This window comes from Lissotriton vulgaris, unplaced genomic scaffold (assembly GCF_964263255.1).
Source record: "Lissotriton vulgaris unplaced genomic scaffold, aLisVul1.2 SCAFFOLD_1461, whole genome shotgun sequence".
NCBI classification, from domain to species: Eukaryota; Metazoa; Chordata; class Amphibia; order Caudata; family Salamandridae; genus Lissotriton; species Lissotriton vulgaris.
In genome coordinates this window covers 232,501-259,144 of record NW_028255424.1, presented here as the reverse complement: position 1 = coordinate 259,144, position 26,644 = coordinate 232,501, and the positions used below count along the sequence as shown (strand labels likewise).

The 26,644-nt window shown below is 44.7% G+C and overlaps 1 protein-coding gene across 1 annotated transcript in view; it reads right to left on the bottom strand.

Annotated features, from left to right (window-relative positions):
* Nucleotides 1-26,644, bottom strand: part of LOC147659136 (uncharacterized) — a 150,548-nt gene that overhangs the window by 4,009 nt on the left and 119,895 nt on the right. The window lies entirely within an intron of this gene.

Genomic DNA, 26,644 nt, shown 5'->3' with positions numbered 1-26,644 from the left:
TTTAAACAGAACAGATTGTGGAAAAAGAGAGGAATCAGGAAGCGCTGCCGTTAATTCAGTTTCAGGAAGTATCTACCAAAGGTAGCTCTTCAGGAAGTGTATAACAAAGGTAACTCTTCAGGAAGTATTTAACCAAGGTAACTCTTCAGGAAGTTTACAACAAAGGTAACTCTTCAGGAAGTGTACAACAAAGGTAACTCTTCAGGAAGTATTTAACCAAGGTAACTCTTCAGGAAGTATATATGACAAAGGTAACTCCAGACACCTTTTTCCACAATGCTTTCCTGTTCACACTGGATCAGTTCAAATGCCAACTCCCGCCTTTACCTTGCAGCTTATTAAGAGTCTTTCTATGAGTGCGACGGCCCTCATGATCGCCGTACTCACGGTTGCGGTCAAACTGCCACCATCCAGGCGGACTGACCGCCGTATTATGAGTGTGGTGGGGGGGACTGCCCCCCCCCCGCCAGGATGAAGGATCCCGCTGTGGAGGCGGTCTGCAAACACCCTGAATATGTTGGCAGTGCCAATGCCGTCATCGCTGAGCATATTACAGTCTGCATATCCACCGCCCTTTTCATGGCGGGGACCCTACCATGAAAATGGAAAGGGGCGACCACTCGGTCCCCCAGAACGTATGGTGGGGTGCCCCGATCCTCCCGGGAAACCATTTTGGGCGGGGGGCGTGTCTCGGCTGGTATGCCCGAAGCGGCGTAGCCGGGGCGCGCCTTTTCCCGCCCAAGAGGGGTTGTCCTAGACACCTACACCGATGGCCACGCCCAGTAGGCGTACCTGGGGAGGGTACACGCCCCCCCCCGAAGAAGAATAAGAGAGCGGGAAACCGAAGAAGCGTCCTCTTGTTCCTGTGCTTGGAAGGCTGCACCCACTCGTTGCCCGTGAGCCCTCGACGGAACAAGGAGCAATTTTGAGAACTTGTCATTCTTGTGTTTCTCTTTCAGTGACTTTACATCAAAGGATCCAGGCCGTGTGATCGACTCCGAGCTAATAAATCGAAACCATGTCCGGCAAGAAGGCGGGAAAGGGTTCCGAAACAGACAAGATGCTTCGCATGTTGGTGAACAGAATGACGAGAATGGAACGAAGCATGGGACAAGTCCCAGCGCTTGGTCGTGATTTGGCGGGAGTCAAGAAGCAACTGGCCGCAATGAACAAGCCTGGTAACCCGAAGAAGGTAATAGGCCCGGCATTGCCGGGAGTCGTCCCCGAGGGTAGAGGGAAACGGGTCAAGGGGAGGGCGGTTTCAGGGGAGGTTCCGGTCCCAGAGGTTCCTATCCCCGAGGTCCCCCCGGTCATCCCTGCCATACCAGCTGACGACCCAGTACCAACCCCGAACGCGGGTCAGCCGATTCCGGTTGTGATTATGCCCGCTAACGATGAGGATATGCCTCCTGAATTTGCCACCCAGTTGTCCGCATGGCTCAATAAAAAGGCAGGGGGTGCTACGGCGCCTGGTGATACGGCCGAAGAGGCCAAATTATTAATCCAGCAGTTGCGGCAGTCGCGAGATGCTGCGAAAGCGAATCTCCCTTTTGTTTCCCCACAGGCGGCACCGGAAGGACCGGCAGCTGGTCGCGAGAAAACGGCGGGAACAATGACCGAACCGGGTAAGCTCGCTTTGCCAGTGGCGGGGGAGGGCTCATTGCCCTCAAGGCGGGAGAGGGTGGTTCAACATATCCCGATGGCCACGAAAGAATTGATATGGGCAGACAAGTATGTCAATATGTTTTCATTGTTGACTGACCATCGCGAGATGGAATATGCTAAAACACAGAAAGATCTGTGGCACCCGAGCGTCTGGCGCGCCAAGATGGCGGAGTTCAGGGTGGAAGAGACGATCACGAATTGGGCGAAGGCTTTTGCAATGTTTACTGCGATTATTGGTGAACGTAAGCCCGAGATATTGACCGAACTGTCTTGTTATCAGGCACGTATAATGGATTTTTATGAAATGTATGAGGGGGACGAATGGAAAGGTTATGACATGAAATTTCGTAAAGCGAAAGAGTTTGATTCCTCTCTGACATGGGATTGCCTCGATTCAATTTCTTGGCATAAACAGCTCCTGCCTGGGTCGGCAGGGACATCCTCGCCAGGTGGGAGTGGGTCGGGGGTTTCCCGCCAAAAGCCTGCGGCCCCCTTTCGAGCAGGCACCGGGGGTGATCACCAGCCGAAAACCGGCGGGAATGGTGGCAAGCGGGGGGTCTGTTGGGGCTTCAATCGAGGCAACTGTAACAGACCGCAAGGTGCATGTAAGTTCAAACATGTGTGTGCGGGTTGTGGGAATTCCTCACACCCGGAGAGTTCATGCAAATCAAAAAATAGCGGGTTGGGAGGTAAAGGAGGGTCCAAGCAAGACTAGGGTGGATCGTTGTGTACAGTTGCCCACTCCCGTTGATCTCATGGCTATGACTCCTTGGTTAAACGAATACCCTGATTATGTCTCTGCTGGGGTGTTGAGGAAGAGATTCTTATATGGCTTCCACATACCGGCGGGGGATTTTCGTGGGGAACCTTTTTGTAAAAACCAGCTTTCGGCACAGCATAATCCAGGTGTGGTGGAGAGAAAAATTGCTAAGGAAGTGAGCCTAGGCCGAGTGGCTGGGCCTTTTCAGCGCCCGCCAGTGGCAGGTTTTATCTGTTCCCCATTGGGGGTGGTGCCCAAGAAGGACCCGGGGGAATTTAGGCTGATCCATAATCTGTCTGCTCCAAGGGGTTTCTCGGTAAACGATGCCATTGACCCAGAAGTTTGTTCGGTGCGGTACGCATCATTCGACGATGCCGTCACCATGTTAAATCGCCTGGGCCCCGGGGCGCTGATGGCGAAATCGGATATTGAATCAGCGTTCCGGTTGCTCCCGGTACACCCACAGGATCAACGTTTGCTAGGTTTTGCATTCCAAGGGAATTACTACATGGATAAATGCATGCCGATGGGTTGCTCCATTTCTTGTGCTTATTTTGAGAAATTCAGCTGTTTTCTAGAGTGGGCATTTGTTAAGGCTACAGGGCATAGGCATGTTATGTATTATCTAGATGACTTTCTGTTCTTGGGGGCAGCCGGCGACTCGGAATGTGCGCAGGCGCTACACGAATTTTGCATCCTCATGAGGGAATTTGGAGTGCCATTGGCATCAGGTAAGACGGTTGGACCATCTACTTCACTCGAGTTTCTGGGAATTGAGCTCGATTCTGTGGAGGGATGTTTCCGTTTGCCACTAGGAAAGGTAGCCAAATTTAGGGCTTCCCTGGAACTTTGCCTTAGTAGGGAGAAAGTGACCCTGCACCAGTTACAGCACACAGTGGGTCAGCTTAACTTTGCCTTGAGAGTGATATCAATGGCCCGCCCCTTTTCACGCTCTATTGCACAAGCTATGGCTGGTCTTAAGGAAGGACACCACCGCACGAGACTGTCGGCAGAGGTTCGCCAGGATATGCGCATTTGGTTGGCATTTCTGGCGGACTTCAACGGTCGAGTAGTGTGGAACAAGCCACCAGCGTCTTCGGACGAGCTGGGTTTGTGGACTGACTCAGCCGGGAGCGTGGGATTTGGCGCCATCTTTGGTAATCGATGGTCGGCGCAAACATGGCCGACGTGGTGGCACACCAGCGGTCTCACAGGTAACATAGGGTTCCTGGAGCTATTCCCTATTTTTGTTGCTCTAATGGCATGGCCGGATGAGTTCAGAGACCGCTCTGTGGTATTTTGGTCGGATAATATGACTGTTGTTGAATGCATTAACAATCAGGCAGCACGCTGCAAATGGGTCTTGAGATTGTTGAAAGAAGTCGTACTGCTTTGCAAGAGGCTGAATGTACAGTTCAGGGCGAAACATGTGCCAGGTGTACTGAATCATGCGGCTGATGCACTCTCTCGTTCACATATGCAGGCGTTCAGGGGTTATCTGACTACAGCGGACCTGGCGGCGGCACCATTTCCCGAAGCACTCTGGCTAATCGGTGCCCCGGATTACAAGACCTCGTGGCAGCAAGCTTAGCCCCCAGGACGAGGAAGGCATACGAAGGAGCGTTTCGTTCCTATTGTGCATTTTTGGGTCCGACAGGGAGTCAGAACTGGGGTCAGGAGGATTCCTTCCTAGGGTTCCTGGTAGCAATGCACAGGGAAGGCCGATCAGCGGCATCGGCCAATAGACACAGGGCAGCCATCTCATTCATGGCGCAGGTGCATGGCATCGAAGACCCAACAGGTTCCTTTTTGGCGAAAAAAGCCCTTTGCGGCTGGCAGCGCCTCGAGGGTCGCAAGCAAGACGTGAGGCGCCCTATTGGCTTAGAAAAATTGTCCTTACTCATGGCGACACTAGGCACGACATGCTCCTCCCAATTCGAAGCAGTTCTGTTCCGGGCGGCCTTTGCATTAGCATTCCATGGGGCTATGCGGGTGAGCGAACTGGTCGCAAGGAATAAGAAGGATGTGGAGGGGGGCTTGCGCAGGGATCACATCCTAATTAAGGGTGATTCGATGGTAATCACGATAGCCAGGTCCAAGACTGACCAGGGAGCTATGGGAAGCAGTGTGGTTGTCCAGCGCGTGCGAGGGTCCCCCACGTGCCCGATAATGTGTATAGAGCAGTACTTGGCACTGAGGGCGGGTACATGGGGGAGGAGTTTGCTGAGGCACATCGATGGCACCCCACTGACAAGGTTTCAGTTCCAGAGGGTGCTGGCACTGACAATCGCTGCAGCGGGCATGGACCCGTGCGATTTTGGGACCCACTCCTTTAGGATAGGGGCTGCTACTGAGGCTACAGCCGGGGGTCGGAGTGCAGAGGAAGTGAAACGATTGGGACGATGGTCCTCGAATTGCTTCAAAAGGTACGTGCGATTGCACATGTTGTGAAGTCAAGTGAAATGCACTCACGCTTCTTGTCTTCTGTTTGATTTACAGTTTCGCGAGCATGTCATGCGGGCGGAATTTGCAGTCGACCCAGTACCAGGGGACCAGCGGTCATGGATCACCGTCTGAGGAGAGAGTGGTGTGGGTCGTGGGCCACTCATACGTGAGGCGGGCCGGGGACGTATTCAAAGCAGGTGACGCGACTCGCGCAGCTGTGGAATACGGGTACAGAGTGGCCTTCCACGGAAGGGGCGGGCTCTGTATTGACCAATTCGAATTGTTTGTTGAGGGTCTCTTAGGGCGGCAGAGGTCACCGCCATCTGTAGTCATAGTACACCTGGGGGGAAATGACTTGGTAACGCTGGGTAGACGGGTATTACTCGAGCAGGTTTTGTCTGCCGTTAGCTGGTTGGCAAAAAGAATCCCGGGGTGCACGATTGCCTGGTCCCACATGATCCCCAGGAAGGTATGGCGGGGGGGCCTTTCGGTGTCAGCACTGAACCATTCGGTGAAGAAGGTTAATAACAAACTTGGTAGATTGTTTCGCTCAGCGCAGTTGCATTGCATTCCTCACTGGTGTATTCGGGGTGATCACATGTATCTGAATGATGGGGTTCACCTGTCCCGGGAGGGGAATGTCTTACTCATAGGAGACTTCATAGCATGGCTGAGGGGTTTGAGGAAGCATGACCTTTAGGAGGAGTCTGGGGGGGGCCGGATAGCCGGTCAACTATCCGGCCTGTGGCGGTAAGGTCATGATCGGTGAGCAGTAATTTCAAGGTCCCTAGAGGGGGGCGCCACCCACTATGGATGGGAGCGCCCGGGGGGAGGCGGCCATTGGCCCCTCCCACTGGGAGGCGGCACCCACTAAGGATGGGTCGCCTAAGGGGAGACGGCCATAGGCCCCTTCCAGGGGAGGAGGCGGCTATATGCCCCTCCTACGAATTTCCCGGGGCCCGGTTATCCGCGACGGCGGATATGATAGAGAGTGTGGGGATGGGGGGGGAGTCCACGCTGTCCTTCCTACAGATACCTCACACGGGAGCTCGGACGACCTTTAAGATGGTGTCGAGCGGAAAGGGGGGCCCCCAACAAGACAAGGGAAATTAGAGTTGGCAAGGAGGGTACAGTCCTCTGCGCTGCCGCCACTCACAGCGTGAGGGCGAGAGTTTTTGGTAGTAGGGATCTGACACCGGTTAAGACCTTGCCGTTGGCCCTTAATGCTAGGATGTACAATTTTAATTTAGAATGTATGCATTTGCAGGATGTTAGACTCGGCTAGGAAACCTTTGTATTAGAGATTTGTTAAGGTTAGCCAAAGAACATGTCTTCATCGAAATGTAATAAATGAAAATTGTACATGATTATGAAACTTTTATTTAACATTTTAAATTTTGTTTCATATTTTAATAAATACGGCCGGGAGGGTGACTCCCTCCCGCCTTCCAAAAGTTCAGAACTGCGTCCGACTTCCCATCCTTGGGGATTGTGTTGGGAGGGGTGACGGGCATCCCGGCCATAGGATAAAGGACATGCAGGTAAGGGGGCCCTCACAGGGCCCCGGCCGATTCTGCTCCTGGGGTTGCATGCGGGGGGCACGTGTTGTGCCACCCCATGGAATTGAACCATGTTCCTGCACAGTGTGGCATGCATGACATGGTGCAGGAACGTGCTGCAGGCACTCTTAAGGTGGTGGTATGCTGTTTAGGCTCTCCAATGAGCCTAATACATCCGCTGCGAGACCGCTGCTGCACCGCCCACCCACCCTGGATTAGGTCATAATCCGGCGGCGGGCTCTCAATGGGTGTGGCAGTCTGCCTGGTACCTCCGCTGTGGTAGTCCCATTGGAAGACCGCCACACTCGTAATAAAGCCCTAAGTCACCTTCAACACATTTTACAGCCCTCCTGGCTCAAGCATTTCTGGATCCTTCTAACCTGGAAGACTGGAGCATTATCCCAAGTTGAGGTGGATTTTCTATCAGCGTAATATATATCCATCTCCCTTGAACTATTGACTGATTCTGCCCTGAAAGACAACTTAAAAAATGAGTCTTTAGTTCTTCCTGAACTAGGTAAAGTTAAGATCCTGTTGTATTTCAATCAGCAGATCCTTCCAGGGCTTTCTGTGAAACAGAATGAGGGGTTAATTCTAATGGCCCGTCTTTATATTGAGCACACAGATATGGCAGACAAACATTAAATCATGACATTTATTATTCAACGATATCAGTCATTTATTCCTTATAGAGAATTCATCACAACCAATAAATTATCTGAAATATCAAGCATCCAACAGATGTGTGCATATTAATAATTGCTTTCCATGTTCCTGTTTTCCATGATATTTGACTTATTGTGGTCTGTCTGAAGGCCAGGATGCTACTTTGAAACTCAACAGGGCTTTGGTAGAGCGAAAGGGGATGTTGATTGTGAAGTCACATTCCTCAATTCCCATATTTCTGTTATCCAGGTTTACCTCATTCCATGTCCTTCAGCTCCCTAATCCCCTCGGTCTGTGTACTCACTCTACAGGGTTCATTGTTAGCTGTGGCGGGGATACACTTGAAGCATGCACACAGCAGATGCAGATAATGGCCTTATAGCAAAGAGGCCATGGTTGGCAGTACGGAGCTCACAAGCTTCATTTCAGAAGCTCACCTGGGAGGTACTAAATGAGGAGGTGCACAGGAAGGGAGCCTATTAGCTATAAACAGAGAGAGTGCACAGGCAGGTGCTTGTGAGGTATAAACAGATGAGGTGCACATATAGGTACCTATGAGGTACAAACAGACCAGGTGCACAGGTAGGTACAAATGAGGTATAAACAGAGGAAGTGAACAGGTAGGTGCTTCAGTGACACGGGGACTATATCTGCCTCTTCCTATAATGCTGGCTCTTGCTCCTTCTACAACACTTGCTGCAGACAATGGGGCCTGATTTAGAGTTTATCGGACAAATTATTTTCTCAAACATAACAGATTCCATCCACTTTATTACAAATGCCACAGGATATAATGCACTTTTAATAGGTTGGACGGGACACCTACCACATTTATGACAAAATAAACTATCCACCTAAATATAAATCGGGCCATTGGCAGACATTGTGTCCAGTGTCTTTTCAGTTTGGAAAGCATCCATTTTATTAATGGCACAGTATTATCTCACCACTGCTGTGGCTTGCAGTCTTAAGGCCATTATGAATGGTCTAAGATGTGTGCCAGAATGCCTGTGAATAGTTTAGCATGAGCGTTTAGGAGGGAGATGGGCCTGTATGATGAGCAGGACTAGGGGGCTTTCCAGGGCCTGTGAATACGTGTTATTACTGTTTCTCTCTTGGTGTCAGTGGGCTTGTCTGTGTCCCAAGATGAGTTGTTTACAGCTTATCTTATTTATGCACAAATAGTTGTAGTTTTTAGGGCTAAGCAACTCTTTCAACAATGTTTGAAAACAAAACTAGTCAGATGACATCTGCCAGGTGTACATGTTTTGCATGTGTAGAATCACACACTAGTAAATGTAGCGCATGCATGCTTCGCCGTGCCAGTTTGTGAATGAACCCTAACTTGTGAGTAAGTGAGCATTCACAGACGCCAATCTGACTCTTTATGACACTGGAAACAGTTAGAGTTTCACTTCAACAAAATGCTGGAGTAACTCTCCATCCAGGGTAGAAAGAGAAATGGATCACCCTCTAAAGGTGGTGGCGAGTAGTGCTATACGGTTCATTGCACCATTTATCTGGGGAAAACTGGGGACATGGTACAATGCACTGGGAAAATGGCATGTGATGACAATGTGACATGACATTTCCAATAAACGTGCTTTTACACTTTTTTTGAGCTGTCTGTGTTCAGTTTATCAAGGCCCAGGGTTTCGTTTCAATGCAAGAGATAGTGCAGCATTAGACTAATTATAATGTCATAGATACCAACAAATGCCTTTAACACGTATGCCTTTACCCTGCAATGCCTTACACACGTATGCCTTTACCACGTAACACCTTTACCATGCATATGCCTTGCCCATGCATAATGAAGGATTTACAAAAATGGCCCTGCCAGTAAAGGGTGGGTGCCATGAGCCCATCCAGGGCACCCACATGATCAATGTTGAGGGCCCCCAGAGACCCCATGACTTCAGTGGGAGCCAGTATTGTTCCTACCCGTAGAGAGCAGCTTAAAATCCTGTGCTCTACGGGCAGGAATAATTTTTTTGATGTGTTTCTCTGCCCGCTTTATAAGCTGTGCATTGTGGGAAGTGTAAGTTATAGTTAGCCCAGGTAACTATAACTGCTCAGTTTCTACGGTTGTGAGTATGTAAAATCTGAACCTAAGTAAACGTCTTTGTAACCTTTGTTTTTTTCGGTGTATTTCTAAGGTTTTTGATGCTATTTCCAACCTATAACGTCTCTGTAAACTTTGTTTTTTTTTTCAGTGAAAATATCTCTGTCTGTCTGTCTGCCTGTCTGTATATATATATATATATATATATATATATATATATATATATATATATATATATATATATATATATATATATATATTACCTACTGGCGGTCGCCAGTAGGTAGTTATAGTTAGGATTGTTTTCCATAGGAAATCCTCAACATTCTATTTGGAATAACTTTGGCCCTGGTTGAAGAATCTTAGCGAATTTCTCAAAGAAGATGGCTCGGTCTGCTGCGCTCCTTCCCTGAAAGTTTGGGGGGGATTGGTCAAGTGGGGGCTGAGATATAAGGGGGGTCCCAAAACGTGTTTTCTGCATGTTATTTTCCATAGGACCTTTAGACTCGGCTACAGGTCGAACGGCTGAATGGATTTATAAGAAATTTGGCAAAACTGTAGAGTCCGGTTCGCAGATTACGCTTTTTTTGGAATGGTGTAAATCTGTTCAGTAGTTGTTGAGAAAAGTCAATTATATATCTATAGGCGCGCACGCGTGCGCGCGTGAGCGGAATTTTTTTTGCTGCGTGACGTCTGTTAACGTTCGATTCGAAGGAAATCAGGAAGTTTTGTCCGCCATTTTGTCACTGCGAGTAAATATATTGTTCATTTCAAAGCGTTGAAACATGGAAAGGGGAGAAGGTAGAGATTGTCTTGCTGCGTAGGTTTTCTCGGGGTGTGCAGTAAGGCCCTTAAACGCGAAAAGATATAATTTTTCTCGAAAAAATATACGGGGTGCGCGCACCCGGTCGCGCACTCCTATTTACAAGAAGGTGAAAATGGAGATAAATCAGAAGTTTGAGTGCTTAGATATAAGGTGGCTCTGAAAAGAGCCCTTGTGTTAATTGAGTGTTTTCTGCATTTATAAGTAAGCACCGATTCAGAGCCTGATGTTGCAGAGGAAGATTCTGTTTCCTTCATTCGTGAAATGAACACCGTCTCTCCTATAGACGTCTTGCATGTGGTATCGCAAGTTGTTGTGGTAAATAGAACCCATGCTATAATCTCTGAGGAACGCAGAAACAGATTTATTTACATGTCTCCTTGCTTTCTCAAATTGTGCACAATGTTGATTGGACCAATTCCATTTCTGTCTTTGGCATATATTGGAATATACCAAGGCAGATCGAGGAAAAAGTGTCATCAATTGTCGAAAGGTGTCTTTTAGAAGCATTTCCAGACCTACCCCAGTGATTGTGCCTAGATCGTTCCCACCACAGTGCACAATTATAAGGTCTGGTTCTGGGAGATGCATAAAAGTTTTCACCAATGGAATCAATTGGTGACATTTCAATCCTCTTTTGCCAATCCATGTTATGTGTACATTTGGTAAGCCGAGGTTTCAAATTGGTCTGCTTACTGCATATTTTTCACTCCAGTGAATATAACTGTGTCCTATTAGCCAGACCTTCATTTTCAAGGGATTTGTAGTCGTCCTCCGATCTGTTCTGGAAGTGGAATGGTAGTTAGAAGTTGAAATTCTAAATAAAGAAAAAGGAAGAGGCTGGGTGTGGTTAAAAAGATAAAAATGATTGGTTGATTGTAATAAGTGGAGATTGAAGAGTACGTTGCATGTTAATGTTTATGTTAAACGAAAAGTACTATTATGTTTATGTTTATCATTTATCATTTATAAAGCGCGGCTTATACCCGAGGGCGTCTTGGCGCTGAGATTTGCAGCCCTATTGGGTGTGAAAAAAAAAGACATGTAACAGAGTTGTGGATTGGCAGGTATTTCTGGAGGGAAAACAGTGTTCTTAGTTTGCTGTAGAACGTTGAGACATGAACTTTTGACCTCTGCCTTCAGCAAGGTGCAGAATGAGGTGTAACCATGGAAACAGCCGGAGATGGCAGTTGGTGATGGGTTCACTCTTTGGTGCCTCTGCATCTGACTCTGTTCTGTGGTGGCAGGCGGAGAACTGTTTGTTATTGTGGAGATGAAAGGGTGATAAGGAGAGAAATACGACATAGCGTCTGGCCTGTAGAAGCGTGGGAGCAGTGATTACTCTGAGTGAAGCGGAACTGTGGCGGTGTTTGGTAACAGTAAAAAAAATTTTTTAACACAGGTACAACTGTCTGTACGGTGCGCGACCTACTAAGAAAGAGTTCACGGGCCGTAATTGGCTTGCAGGTTCTAGTATCAGTAAGTGAGGTCGAGAAAAGAAAACATTCAGGACTTTATTTATGAAGGCCTTGCGCCACCGGTGCGTCACTTTTTCCCATTTTAAAAAATGAGGCACCGGCGGCGGAAGGTCTTCATAAATAAGGTCCACAGTGACTACAATTAAGGTTATGTGGAACCCATGAATAGTTTTTTAATATGAAATCATTTCAGTTGAGATTATGGATTAAAAGAGAAACCGTGAATATTTGAAATGTTTATTTAGAAATGTACTGTTTTAAAGGCAAATCATTATGTAATATGAGTACAGAAATTGCAAAAAACACAGTAATTGGTATTGTCAGTAGTACATGGAATACAAACGCTATAGTTGAAGAAAAATGAATATAGTTGGAAAAAAACATTGTACACTCTTATAAGGAAGTATATCATATTTTAATAAATGGAAGGTCTCTGGCCTTTCAGTTAGGGAACGATATATGAAAATGCAAGTGGTTATACATCATTACTTTATGAATCAGCTGTCTACATGCAAAGCACTATCAAGTTTGTGTTATGTCAGTGTGTGAGGGGGAAAAAAAGGCGCCAAAAGCGATAAAATGGTGAGAGGTGCATGTATGTAATCTGTTGGATGCTGCGCAAATCACTATTGAGGAGAACTACTGTATTGAGATATCTTTTGAAGGTTGCAGTATTGCATTTGAAATACAGCACAAGTAATAATGGAAATATTGTTGAAAGAACATATTTTTCTGTAAAGTATTTTAAAAACATAATTTTATAGGAAATTAAAGGAGTAGAGGCGTGTGAGGCGGAAAAAAGCAGTTGAGATGCGAAATGGCGTTTACAGTTATAAAAAACTCGTTTAAAATTTACACATTAATTAGAGCACATGCAGCATATATTAGCGAGTTTTGCATCGAGTACTTTTGAAATAACCTTAGATAAGATATGCAATAGAATTGTTGAGATTAGACTGTAAAAAAATAAAGTTGAAAATCGAGTAGCTGAAGAAACAAATGTAGTCCACATAAAAGACCAAAATTTAACCAGCACGAAATCATAATGTCCACTGTTAGTAAAGCCAATAGGTCTGTTCTTCAAAAGAAAATATGGAAAAGAACGTGAAGAATATAGGGCAGCAAAAGGAAATGAGGACGTCAATGGCTTGTATAAGAGTTATTGAAGCATTGTTTAGGCAAAATGGGTAGCTTCTGCTTCTAACAGGAAATCACTTTTATCATTTGAAAGTATGTCAGCTATCCAATGGAAAAGAGTAAAGCAGTACTCATGATCTGTTAAAATCGGAGCCTCTTTTATTATCAGAGGGCAGCTCGGTGGGTTTTCGATGTAGTTCTCTGTTAGGAAAGAGTTAACCGTCCATTGTGTAGGCAAAAAAGGCAGCAAGGGCTTCTAACAGGAAATAACTGTTATCATCTGAAAACATGTCAGCCATCCAATTGAGAAGAGGAAAGGAGCATTCATGATCTGTCATTATTGGAGCGTCTTTTACCATCATAGGGCAGCTCGGTGGGTTTTCGATGTAGCTCTCTGTTAGGAAATCTTGCGCCGCTGCGAATATATTCCAATGACCCAGAACTCCTTGTATCGCTGCAAAGGCCATAAACCCTCCGTTGTAACAAAGCTGTTCATGATCAAGTAACGGATTCATGAGGTGATTGTAATTCGCTTCAGGAGGTACCAAATTGCAGAGACATAAATCCAGGGCCCACGTGAAATCACAGCTCAGGCAATGAAATACAGGCTGCACACAGGTGAAATACGAATATCGAAATGATAATCAATATGAAGTATTCAAAGTTGAGAGTGCTAAGGTGCCGTAGTTCAGAAGCATTCTCTGTCGAAATAGTTCTAAGTGGTCCGGCTCGTTTGCGAAGGCAGGAGGGACATCCATTTTGAATTTCCCAAGATGGTAAAGGAAACGGCGCAGCACTGCCGGTTGTATAGCAACTCCACAGAATTAGGTCGTCGGCTATGCAGTGGAGAGGAGCAGAATGACTTGATAAATTTTCTAAGAGTCTAGTCACTTAAATATTGCTTAGTAGTTATCAAAAAAGTAGCCTGTCTTGAAGTGGAGGATGCGTTAAAAATAAGGGAGTCATTTGAGCAAGTTGTAAAGCAAGGTCAATTTTTTTTTACATCAATGCTGTTTTCTGTGAATGTTAGCTAAGTGAAAGATATGTGTGTGAGCAGATGCTACGTTAAGTTTTAAATGTGACAATGAAGCTCTTGTTCATGTCTTCCGATTCAAGGTCGGTATTCGCTGCCAAATGCAAATATCAAGAAACGCATGCGTGGGGTAGATAGTCTGCATTCTTAAAGGAAAGCAAATGGAGGGTTATTTTTACCGCGTTAGCCTTGTCGTTTAAAAAGTTACAGTGATTTTCATTATATGTTAAAAAAGTGTCACTGATGAGGACTGAAAATAAATCCTTATAAATAACAGGGACTGGTGTATTTTAGAAAAGGTGTGCAACATTACATGAATTGTAAAAAAAAAAAATAATGTAATTGAAAGTGTATGGTTTGAAAATGAAATGTAGAGGTTTATAGTTCACGTTTTGAAAGCGGTTCTAGAGGGTCAGATGCATGATAGATTTATAAAAAATAGAACATGTTTTTCAATAGTATTATGGAAAAAATATGTGCCTTTATGTACTATTTAGATTATCTGCCTGTTGCCTATTCTTTGAGTTTTAGTAATCCTGTGTCTTATAAGTTTTCCAGGGGCGGTTTGAGGTTCATGGTGGGCTTGGGCAGGGAGGGTAGGTTGGGGGTTTGTAATAGGGGGTCCGGGTGGGGTGGAGTGTGGAGTTTAGTGAAGAGTGAGGGGGGCGGGGGGTTAGGGTGTTTGGTAATGGAGCAGAGTCAGAGGACGCCACATTTCTGTTATGGGGTGCCACGGAAATATGTATCCATTCTCAGAGGTTTATTATATTAAGGATATATATTAACATGGTGGCTCTTGTGGTTTTGTGGTTCTGTGCATGTGTATAATGCTGGCCCTGTAGTTTTTGTCTATGGACCTCATTACGACACAGGGGAGCCACGTTGCACAGTTAGAGATCAGAGACTTAGGAAATAAAACTTTATAATTGTAAGGGCTCTAAGCGATACAAATCGCCCGTTCTCGGTGTAAAAAATATCACCGCTATTGGTGGTATTTTCTACGGTGTTAGTGCTCGAAGGAGAATAGTAACATATATGTGAAAGAAAATTCTGTAACAGGCTCAGCATTTCACATTATCGCGTGAAAACAAAAGTTGTTCTCACATAGCAATAAGTCTCTTATAATTAAGGGACGGAGTGTATATAGTGCTATTTACTACACTGCTATGTGAACGATGTCGAATGTTTCATAAGAGGAGGCTTTAAAAGTTTTTCGATAAACTGGTTTTCCAGAGAAGTGGGTAGAGTGTTCCGTGTAAATTGCAGAATAGAAACTAGTAAGAACCAATTGGAAGTGTTGTTCTAAAGTCACATGACTTCACATGCGTGTGTCGCTGCCTCTACGCGATAGGTGGGTGCGCGCACCCGATCGCGCACTAAAAGAAAGCGGCGAGAAAATATCAGCTAATATGCTCTTGGAGCTCGTTTTGGTACAAAGAGTTAGTTCTGAAAAGAACTTTTTTTTTTTTTTTTTTTGGAAACAAGTGTTATGATGCTTTTGATTTCTTAAAGTTGCTACGACATTTTTCAGTATGTCATACTATCCAAATAAAGTGAAGAAATTTAACTTTTCTAGGAGCATTTATGACTCTCAATTTTGTGTTTCATTAGAATAAAGCTTTGCTCTCTGTATACAAGAAGTTTTCCACAGTTCTTGCATTTCATGTGCACGTTCGCCAGATATGGTTTCAAGTCCATGTCAGCACTCGATGGAGATACAGGTCGTTCTGCAGAAGATGTGCTGGTCACTTCTGATGGTAATAGCGTGGCCTCCGTTTTTCTAGTCAAAGGTGGTCGCTCATTTCCTTCAGATTCGGAAGATGAATGCGGAACGGTAGCCATTGCAGCAAAGTCTTCGGGAAGATGTTCGACGTTGTTCTCTATTGAGAGTAGAAAAGAAAGTGATGGAAGTGGGTGGAGTGCTGCGTGTAAATTCCAGAATAGAAACTACCAACAACCAATTGCAAGTGTTGTTTTCAAGTCACATGACTTTACATGCGCTTCTCAGGACGTGTAGGCGGTGACACTATCTAGTTATGAACGTGATTTGGAAGTAGCGATGTTCTTCAGTGAAGTTTAAAAACGTGAAAAGAAGTGAATTCAAACACATACGGATTTCACATATTGTTAGAGCTCGATTTAAGGATACAATTATTAAATTATAAAACCTTTTATATTTTTAAAAAAAAATATTAAGGTGTGTACAATCAGTCACGCACGAACGATTAAAAAAAATTCGGCTCCATTTAATTAAAAGGTTTGTATGACAAAAAAAAAGCCTAGGTTCAGTGTCTTAACGTACTATAAGTTCTTTCATTGGTCTATGAAGAAATTCATTAGGTTTAAATTGGAAAGCTTTCATGAAATAAATAGGTGGGTGCGTGCACTCAGTTGTGCACGTAAGATTGGTATGTCGATATTTATTTCAGGTATATCTTTCATACTTAGGAACTAGCATTCAAAAAACCTATGAAATTCACTGAAAAAACCATAGGTTTTACACACGTTATAGTTAGGAAATAGCATTTCAAAAACCTTTGAAATTCACTGGAAAAACTATAGGTTTGACACATGTTATAGTTAGCTGGACATTTTACTCATATAAAACCAATGAAATTCCCCGTTATAGTTACTTCAGCTAACTATAACTCGCGCGCCCGCAATGCACTGCTGATGACTTCACATATTACATCACTCATGACATGGTCAGTGACATCACTCATGACATCACTAATGACATCTCAAATGACATCACTGATGACATCATCCTTGTGGTAGAGTGGCAGACCTTATATAACCCTAATATAACCTTTATTACAGACACTCAAAAAGTAGAAAATAACAATTTCAATACAATAGCCATACCAATGCCACTTAAAACACACCTATTTAGTAATTTGAAGATCTATATACACAACCACTTATTCATCAACAGATATACACAGTCAATCATATATTATATACAGTCACTCATATATGTATTCAGTCATCATATGTTCTTATATACTGATACATCCTGATCATCCTGTTACACACCGACACTCAACCATAGAGTTATTCACACATAAGTTATATGTACTAGTTTAAAACATATGTACTTACTCAGAAATACACTATTAAAACAGTTATTCATTCACTTAGACAGTCATATATATACTCATACAGAAAAAAAACAAATAATAACCTATATGCCTTTTACCACACAAACTCACTCACCCATACAGTCTAGCATATATGCTGCCTACAACACATACAAACAGTAAGTCACTCATTCATGCATCTATGCACTACATAAGATCTCCCAACGAAGCATATTGACACTTAGACACTCAGACACTCCAACTAATAATCAAACAAATAATAACCTATATAGACATTATGTATCACTCATATAGCTACTCACCAACACATGCAGCCACTTACATAGAAACTGAGAGACAGATACAGATATGTATATATTTAAACATTACTCATTAGCCCATGTACTCATCAAGATATACTTAATCAGTCAGTAATACAATCTATTTTTCACCTAAAAAGCAGCTATTTATACACTTATATGCTCAATTCTTCTCCCATTAACCTTCAGATATACATATATAAAACATATTTAATTTTCAGAACTAACCCATTCACTGGATGATGTCATCAGTGATGTCATGAGTGATGTCACTGACCATGTCATGAGTGATGTAATATGTGAAGTCATCAGCAGTGCATTGCGGGCGCGCGAGTTATAGTTAGCTGAAGTAACTATAACGGGGAATTTCATTGGTTTTATATGAGTAAAATGTCCGGCTAACTATACCATGTGTCAAACCTATAGTTTTTCCAGTGAATTTCATAGGTTTTTGAAATGCTATTTCCTAACTATAACGTGTGTAAAACCTATGGTTTTTTCTGTGAATATATATATATATATATATATATTACCTACTGGCGGTAGCCAGTAGGTATATATAGTTAGGACCTAGTTTCCATAGGAAATCCCCAACATTCTATTGGGAATAACTTTGGCGCTGGTTGATGAATCTTCGCAAATTTCTCAAAGAAGATGGCTCGCTCCGCTCCTCTCCTTCCCTGAAAGTTTGAGGGGGATTAGTCAAGTGGGGGCTGAGAAAAAAGGGTGGTCCCAAAACGTGTTTTCCCCATGTTAATTTCCATAGGACCTTTAGACACGGCTACAGCTTGAACCGCTGAAGGGAATTACACCTAACTTGTCAAAATGGTAGTGTCTGGTACACAGATCACGCTTTTGGTTAAATAGTGTAAATCCCTCCAGTAGTTCCTGAGAAAATTAAAAGAGAAACAAATTATATATCTGTAAGCGCGCACCGTGCGCGCACCCTGCGATTTTTCAGGAAAAAAAATTTGGGTGGGGGGGCCTTGGGGGGCTTCTCTCTTTTATTTTCAGTTCATTTATTTTAGTATCGAGGGTGCCCACCCCTCGTTTTGCCCCCCGAGATCACCGCCGCGGCCCGAGCTGCCTCTAGATGGCCGCCGCCTGGTTGTGGGGCAGGGAGGATGTGGTTTCCGCTTCCCCCTGCCTGGGGGAAGCCTTCGATGTCCGGTCTCCCGTGCCGAGGGGGAGACAGGGTGATGCTGGCCTGAGGAAGAAGTGTGGGCTGGAGCGGGGCTACCGTGTGCTGAGGGAGCCCCGGGAGAAGAGGAGACGCCGTGGTGTTGGGAGAGCAGTGGCGTGTTTTTCAGGCGACGTTCAGGTAAACACATTTTGATAAGCACCCTACGGCCATTCTCTGCCTGCAACTCATTGCCAAACTCATCGTCACTTTCTCCTTCGACCACTTTATTGCGATCCTCATTGACCAGGAGTGAGAGGCAGTCAGTCCGGGTTTGCAGGAGCGCAAATGACCCTAGATGTCCGTACCTGGTTTGCGGCCCTCCGGGCTCTGCTGAGTTTAATTGAGTTTCACAGCGTGAAGGGGGATTTGGCTCAGTAATACAAGAAGTTGGATACAAGTCATTCACCTCCCCCAGGCAGCTGCATCTGAGAAGGTGTTCGTATGAAGAGTACTTTGTTCATATCATTCACCTCACACTATCCCAGGAGCAGACAACAGCAAGGTCTTCCCCACGCTAGTCACGCTGACTGGCACAGATTGTCTCAAATACAACTGGAGCAGGCAGGTTGACAAGATCTGTTGAGGGGAAAAAGGAAAGGTCATCAACGCAACATTTCTTTCTGTCTGGGTGCGGTGCTCTTGCTGTTACAGGAAAGCTATCCTGTCTAAAGGAAGTTTACGGTGTTGGATTATTGCCAGTAGCGCTGACTGGCACAGCTCTGCATGTGAACTAAGACTTTGGTAACACAGACTTTGCCTTAAGCGGTGAGAATTGTAGCCGGTCGTGTAGCTCAACACAGCTTCTCCTCTCGACAGCTGTTCACGCAAGATTGCCTTACGGGCGTCTTCCGTATTTTAGTCGGAGAGCATGGTTTGCCGGGGTTTTGCTGGTACAAAGTGTTAGTTTGAAGTTAACACTTATGTTGTGTGATTTCGCTAGCCCAAGAGGTGAACGTTTTGTGCCAATCCGCTAATTGTCAAAATAAACAATACGTCACTGTGTACACCTGACGAGGAGATTGTGAGAGGTACTGTCATTTGGGAAAAGAACTGATTTTCAACTATTCCACTGCCACCTTGTGGTGGGAGACCCACATGTACTCACTCCTTTCGGTATTTTAGTTTTTTTGGTCAAAGGATAATATTCCTTGTCAACTTTACCTAATTTAGTCTCCTCTCACAGTAGGGTGAATTTCTGTATTACATGGAATTTTGCATTTTTTGTGGGCTGACCTAATAAGAGAGATCTTTGTGGACTGTGATTTGCAGAGTTATCGGTGGTACCCTATTGCCAGCATGCAGAATGTAACACCACTGCCATTGTTTTTGACCACTCCAGGGGAGCCAGCGTTAAAATGGAACAAGTGGAAGAAAGTTTTTCAGAACTATCTCATAGTGTGTGGTCTGAATTTGGGGTTGGAAAGGAAAGTGGATTTGCTGTTGCATTACCTAGAGGCTGAAGCGCAAGAGATATTGGAACATCTGCCTGATATCCATTTTTTTGCTCTCAATTAACACAATATTGGACCTGTACCATTTTGGTAGGAGAGGGCAGAAGGAGGGTGAAATAGTGTAGGAATTTGTTTCGGAAATGGCTGCAACATGCAAGTTTGGTGGCGCATGCGGACAGCGCATACAAGATTAATTTCTATTGAAATGTAAAATTGAATGTATACAAGAAAAACTGTGCCTCTGGTCACCGCGCTTGTATGTAAATATAGCGTGAGTTCGTACAATGCAAACCTGCCCAAGCACGGATCCTTATCAGTAGGTGTGGCAGAATCCTGGAAGAGCCTCAGAACCGACTGTGTTACGGATTAACTATCTCCCTGGGCGCAATGCAGAGAAAATGCCTCACCTTGGGTAGGGCCCTTGAGGGGGAGGTGTGGGATTGTGTAGGCAAGCGTGTGAGGCTGACCCTCACATTCCCCTTCAGGGCATGCATTTTTCTGCTGCACGCATGAGCCAGATTGCGAGTTTCCTCGACCGTCTGGGCGCTTCGGAACACGTTTATTGGAAAACAGGCTTGACAACTTTTCCTGCCCAACCCATTCCAGCACGTCCTGTGGGTGGATGGGACTGCAGTCCCCACGAAAAGAGATCCCATCCTACTCCTGAAAACGAATACATGTCCCCGGAACATCAGACACCATATCAATTGTCCTCCTCATTCAACAGCGGTGCCCGGACATTTCATTGTACATTCACAATGGCAAATCACCCCAGCCTCTCACTACAGGAACGTAATCATTATAAATCACAGGGAATTGCCGTAAGCACGAACAGTTAATAAATTGAACTGTATTTCTTTATGACAGCTTATTATTGCACCAGCCGGGCAGCATTACCTATGCGAAACAACTCCCGTTTGTGATTCAAGGAATTAATTCCGTGTTGCCAGTTTGCTTTCTGAGAATTTGTCAACGGCCGTGCCATTAGAATCAGCCGCGCATCCAGCATGCTTACTTACACACAAGTTCAAAGAGGAAGTAAGCACTTCAGATGATGCCGGCCAATCAGAATGGGCGAGAGATTCGTACCACTTCCTCTGCAACGATAGTTGATTTCTCATCAAGCACAATTGGCTATTCTTGGTAACATCCATTCGGAGCTATGCACTAATCTTGCAGAGGTACTGAACCCAGTTGCCAGGCCTCGCAAGCCCAAACAAAGAAGAGCGACCTGGTTCAATGCCTCTTGCAGGGAAGCAAAAACCCTATTGTTGGAATCACTGAAAGCACGAGATGCTCCAAACACAATCAGGGAGAGACGAGCAGCCTATAAATCTGCCCTTCACACTGCAAAAATAGATTGGGACGAGGACAATTGGACAAAAATAACAGCTGCCCTCGCTTGCCAGGACTCACTGACCTTTTGGCAAATTGTCAGGCACGGCTCGGCCGAACCACTTGCAGCAGTCGAGGCCTGTATAGCACCATCTGTCTGGGAGGAACATTTTAAAAACCTATATCAACCACATAGCAGTGATAGTGGAAGAACTGAACTTGCTGGAGAGCCCCCCAAAATCATAAACAGTTTAACTGACACGGATGGCTTCAGCACAGTAGAAGTCACCCTGGCAATTTCCTCCCTGTCTGCAGGTAAGGCGCCGGGCCTAGACAGGCTCCCAGGCGATCTTTACAAGCATGAACCTAAAGTCTGGGCTACCTATCTTGGGGTACTATTCAATTCCATTCTGAAAGGTCTGCCAATCCCTTCCACCTGGTCAGGGGCGGAAATAGTGCCAATTTTCAAAAAGGGGTCCCCCCTCCTCCCTGCAAACTATAGGCCTATAAGCCTAATTGATGTTTCCCAGAAACTGTTTTCTAAGCTCCTGTTAAATCGCTTACATGAGTGGATCCGGGACTTCAACATCCTTAGCCCTTTCCAAGCAGGCTTTAGGGAGAAGGTCTCCACAGTGGACCAGGTCTTCCGTCTCGCCCTCATTCACTGGAAAACAGTACAGCTGGAGGGTGGCAGCCTCTACACTGTATTTGTGGACCTGAGGGCAGCGTTTGACCTGGTCCCGAGGAACAAGCTGTGGGAGGTCCTTGACAAACTGGGGGTCCCCGAAGGTCTTCTGAATATGATAATCCGTCTCACCACTAACAATTTTGCCCAGGTTAGATGCGGCAGGATGGGGGAATTGTCTGAGAAGTTCCCCGTTGGCAGGGGGGTAAGGCAGGGTTGTGTGCTTGCACCAACCCTGTTCTGCCTCTATGTCAACGGGGTAATCTCTCACTTAGCGGGCGTATCCAACTCTGACGCCCCAAAATTGGCTGCTGAGAGGGTGTCAGCCATCATGTTTGCCGACGACACACTGCTTTTATCCAAGTCGGCAAAAGGCATCCAGCGCATCCTTGATGGCTTCGTGGACTTCTGTGAGGCCCATGGATTAGAAATCAACGCCGCTAAGACGAAATTCATGGTCCTCAACCCCCCACAGAAATTTCACTTCAGTCCAAGCATTGCACATATTAAGCTGGAAAGGGTAAAAACCTTCGAATACTTGGGAATCGTACTAAATGATAAATTTACCTGGAGCTCTCATTTGGAGAAAGCTGCACTGAAACTGACCCAGCATTCGGGAGGTATAATGAAGCTCTTGGCAAACAACAAATCCTCAATCAGGCCGATCGGCCCCCCACTACAGATTTACAAATCTCAGGCCAAGGGGGCTGCCATCTATGGATCTGAACTCTGGGGCCATGAAAACACATCAAAGCTGTTGAAGGTGGAAAACAAATTCATTCGTAACCTTGTTGGACTACCACCGAGCACCCCCCTTGTCCCCCTCAGGATGGACCTAGGCCTATGCCCGCTTGACGAGGACCTGGCCCTACGCCCACTGGCCTTCTGGCGTAGAATATGGACAACTCCAGAATTGGCCAGCTACAGGGAAGGACTCCGGGAGGTTCTTGCCACTCCAGGTGCTGGAAAAATTAAATGGCTCAATTCCATCAAACTGGAACTGGAGGCCTTAGGTCTCTCAACTATGTGGTCTGACCCCCAGAACACGTGCCACATCCTTTCTAAAAAGGATCTAGCCAGGTCATACCGTGAAAGCAAACTTTCCCTGATACTCGGCCACCAACACTTGGGGTCATTGACAGCTACCTTTCTGTCCCACAAGGTGAAATACAATATGGAACCCACTCTAGATAAAATCTATCCCTCCCTACTGAGGAAATTATATCTCCAGTGGAGACATGGATCTCTCCCCATCAGAACTTTCACAACCAAATGGAGTCACGATCCAAGTGGCACCTGTCCAGCATGCAGAAATTCGGAAGAAAGTGAGCTCCACATCCTTTTTTTCTGTCCAGCTTACCATGGGATCCGCAGGCACTGGATTCTCCCCTTATGTAGGAATCTGGGATTCAAGAAGTGTCTGCACGCTTTTAGAGTCTTAAAAACTGATTTGTCAGACCATATCGTGTTCGCTATGGCCAAGTACTTGGGCGCCCTCTGGTCCATCAGAGGGAAATGCCTCAAAACATAGACTTGAGCACGGATCTGCTTCTAGTATATAAGGATTTCTTTCTAGCAATGTTTTAATGAATTTTATAAATCACTGTATAAATCATTTAAATGAACTGTTTTATATAATTGTCTTTTATGGTAAACTTATACCGAAATAAAGATTTTTGAACTTGATTTCTCATTCATTGTTCGTTGCTCAACTAATTCTTTGCTACAATCGGCCACAGGGTTCAGTAGGTATGTAGGGAAGATCGCTATACTGTTGCAATTTATAGCATAACTATATCAAAGCTTTCCTTTATAAAATATCCGAGATCTGGTGCGGGAAGGTCATATGCAAATGATAGTCCTCTGAAGATGCCTAATTTGCACAAGATCTGACAGCAGCATTCCCCGGGCGTATTTAATTATGCATGATCAATTATGTACGCCTAATTAATGTATGACCGACAGCAGATAGATGCCCCTTTCCTACTCTATGCCATAATGTCAATGATTTATGGAGAACTACATCAAGCTGTCAATTACTATGTATGTTCAAAATGTGCAAGCAACTATGTCTGTCCTACATCACAGTACATACCCTTGAGTCCTGGACGCATACAAACATACCTATATATTCCAGTGCAAACTATACATTATATTTACAGTTTCATGTGTTACAGTCTCATGTACAATGTACTGTTTTAAATATGGCCTCTAGATTAATGCTTCGTTTGCTCGATCAATATGTGGCTACATTTTCACTGTCAATGCTCATTACATTAACATGTTCGAGTTATTGGGCATATATACTCTTAATCGAATTGTATGCTCAAGTCATGCAAAAAAAAAAAAATATATATATATATATATGTGTGTACCTCACTATCTCACAACTTCTCTCTCTCAAAACCACTACCTCACTCTCACTACCTCATTCTCTAGCTCACAACTTCACTCTCTCTCTCTCTAACTCACTACCTCAATCACTCTCTATCTCACTACCTCACTCTTTCTATCTCACTAACTCACTAACTCACTTTCACTCTCTTTCACTACCTCTCTCTCTTTATCTCACTACATCACATCACTCTATGCTTATATTTCACTACCTCACAACATCCCTCTCGCTCACTACCTCACTCTTTCATTACCTCACTCTCTATCTCACTACCTCACTTTCTATCTACCTCACTTTCGCTCACTACCTCGCTCTCTCTCTATTTCAATACCTCACTCTCTCTCTGCTAATGCAATAGGTATCGCATATGCAAAAAAAAAGCTAATGCCAATAGAAATGACAATGCCATTTATTTAGGGATACAAAAAAGATAAAAAAATAATGAGCAATACCAATAGCTCTACCTATAATATTGCCGAGACCATTGCATTGTAAATGCTTGTTTTAAGTTACTTTAAATTTTTAATTTCTGTAGCATATGATAGAAGTAAAACAATTGCACAGTTGCCAAGGCATCATTTATTTGACAACACTTTGATTTGCAGGAGAAAAGAATCAGTCTGTGACTGCAATTTCACATTTTGAAGCACAATCCTTTATTATAAATAATGTAGCCGAACCAATTTTCGCAAGCAGCACCACATTACTTCTAGTTATACAACGACCCATTCACGCACATATGTATACACGTGCAAAGGTTGTTCTTTCTGTAAATTAGATTTTCATGATGTTCCTTATACACATTTACCAAATTACTGTTCCCGCTGCTTTCGGCCCCACAGTACCGTCCGCCCTGCGCCCTGAGCCCTCTGTTTTTTAACGTTTATCTTGCACCCTTGGCTGCAGTGGTGGAGTCCTGTGGGGTCAGAGTGGTCTCTTACGCTGACGATACTCAGCTGATATTCTCTTTTAGAGATCACTCTGACTCCACCTTTGCCAACTTCCGCCAATGTTTGGATAACATCTGTGCCTGGATGACCATCAACCACCTTAGGCTTAATACTGATAAGACAGAGGTCTTATTTTTTAACCAGAAAACTCAAATATCCCCCAGCCTGTGGTGGCCCACAGTGCTTAACCCCTCGCCCACCCCTGTTCAATCAGCACGTAACCTTGGTTTTCAATTTGATGATTCACTTTCTTGTAAAGCTCAAATCAACAAGGTCACCTCAGCCTGCTTTGCGAAACTTCGCATGATCAAAAAGATCTTCCCTTACCTCCCCTTAGATGCCCGCAGAACAATCACTCAGGCCCTCATCACATCTCACTTAGACTACGCCAACAGCTTATACGCCGGTGCCCCTCAATACTTGATCGATCGTCTTCAGATCGTGCAGAATGCGGCAGCCAGACTGATCGGAAATATCCCCTACCGTCAGTCGGTTGCTTTTTATTGCAAAGAGCTACACTGGCTTCCCATTGCTAGCCGCATTCAATTCAAGATCCTCACCCTCGCCTTTCGTGCTATAAATGGCCTTGGGCCAGGATACCTGAAAAAGCGAGTGGTAATATCTCAATCAGTCAGATCTCTGAGATCTAACAATTTACGTCTATTGATTGTTCCACGCTTTCGACGATCCAGAATGGGCAGCAGAGGGTTTGGCGTAATGACTGCTAAACTATGGAACTGCCTCCCACTTGACCTCAGGTTTTGCCCGTCTGAACCCCTCTTCCGTAGCAAATTAAAAATATGGCTGTTCTCCAGATCATGAATCTAGTCCTACAATCTTCCTGTTCCTCTCCTATGGTCCTGAGTTTCTGTTTTAGCGCTGGGACACCCCTCCGGGGGTAGCTGCGCGTTGTATAAGCTACTTAAATTAATAAATAAATGGTCAGTGACATCACTGATGAAATCACTGATGACATCTCAAATGACATCACTGATGACATCACTGATGACATCTCATTTGACATCACTGATGACATCACTGATGACATCATTCATGTGATAATACGATGCACCTCCTCACACTCTAATATAACCTTTCATACACCCAGTGTTAAATACAGACTACCATTCTTGAAACTATTGACACACCAATACCAGTTACTACATAGGCACTCACTGATTCCTAGGTCTACACACACATCCACTCATTCACCCATACAATCACTCATACATACAGTCACTCATCAATGCAACACTATCATATGCACTCATACACCTATGCAGACACTCACACACTGCCACTCATCCATGGAGTTACTCACACACCTAGTCAGTCATGTAAAGAATCAATCACACTTCCATTTCCTCATATTTATAGTTATACACACAACACCTTACTTATTCAAACATATACTAACACATACTTACTCTCTTATACAATCACTGATACAAGTACACATTGATCTGCACAGAGTCACACACCTCCCAGCCAGCCACACACACACTCAGTCTCCCATACAAATACTTGGGCAACCAATCAATAACCCATATAGCCACTCATATAGCTACTGAACAACACATGCAGCAGCTTACACAACAACATACATACTGATGC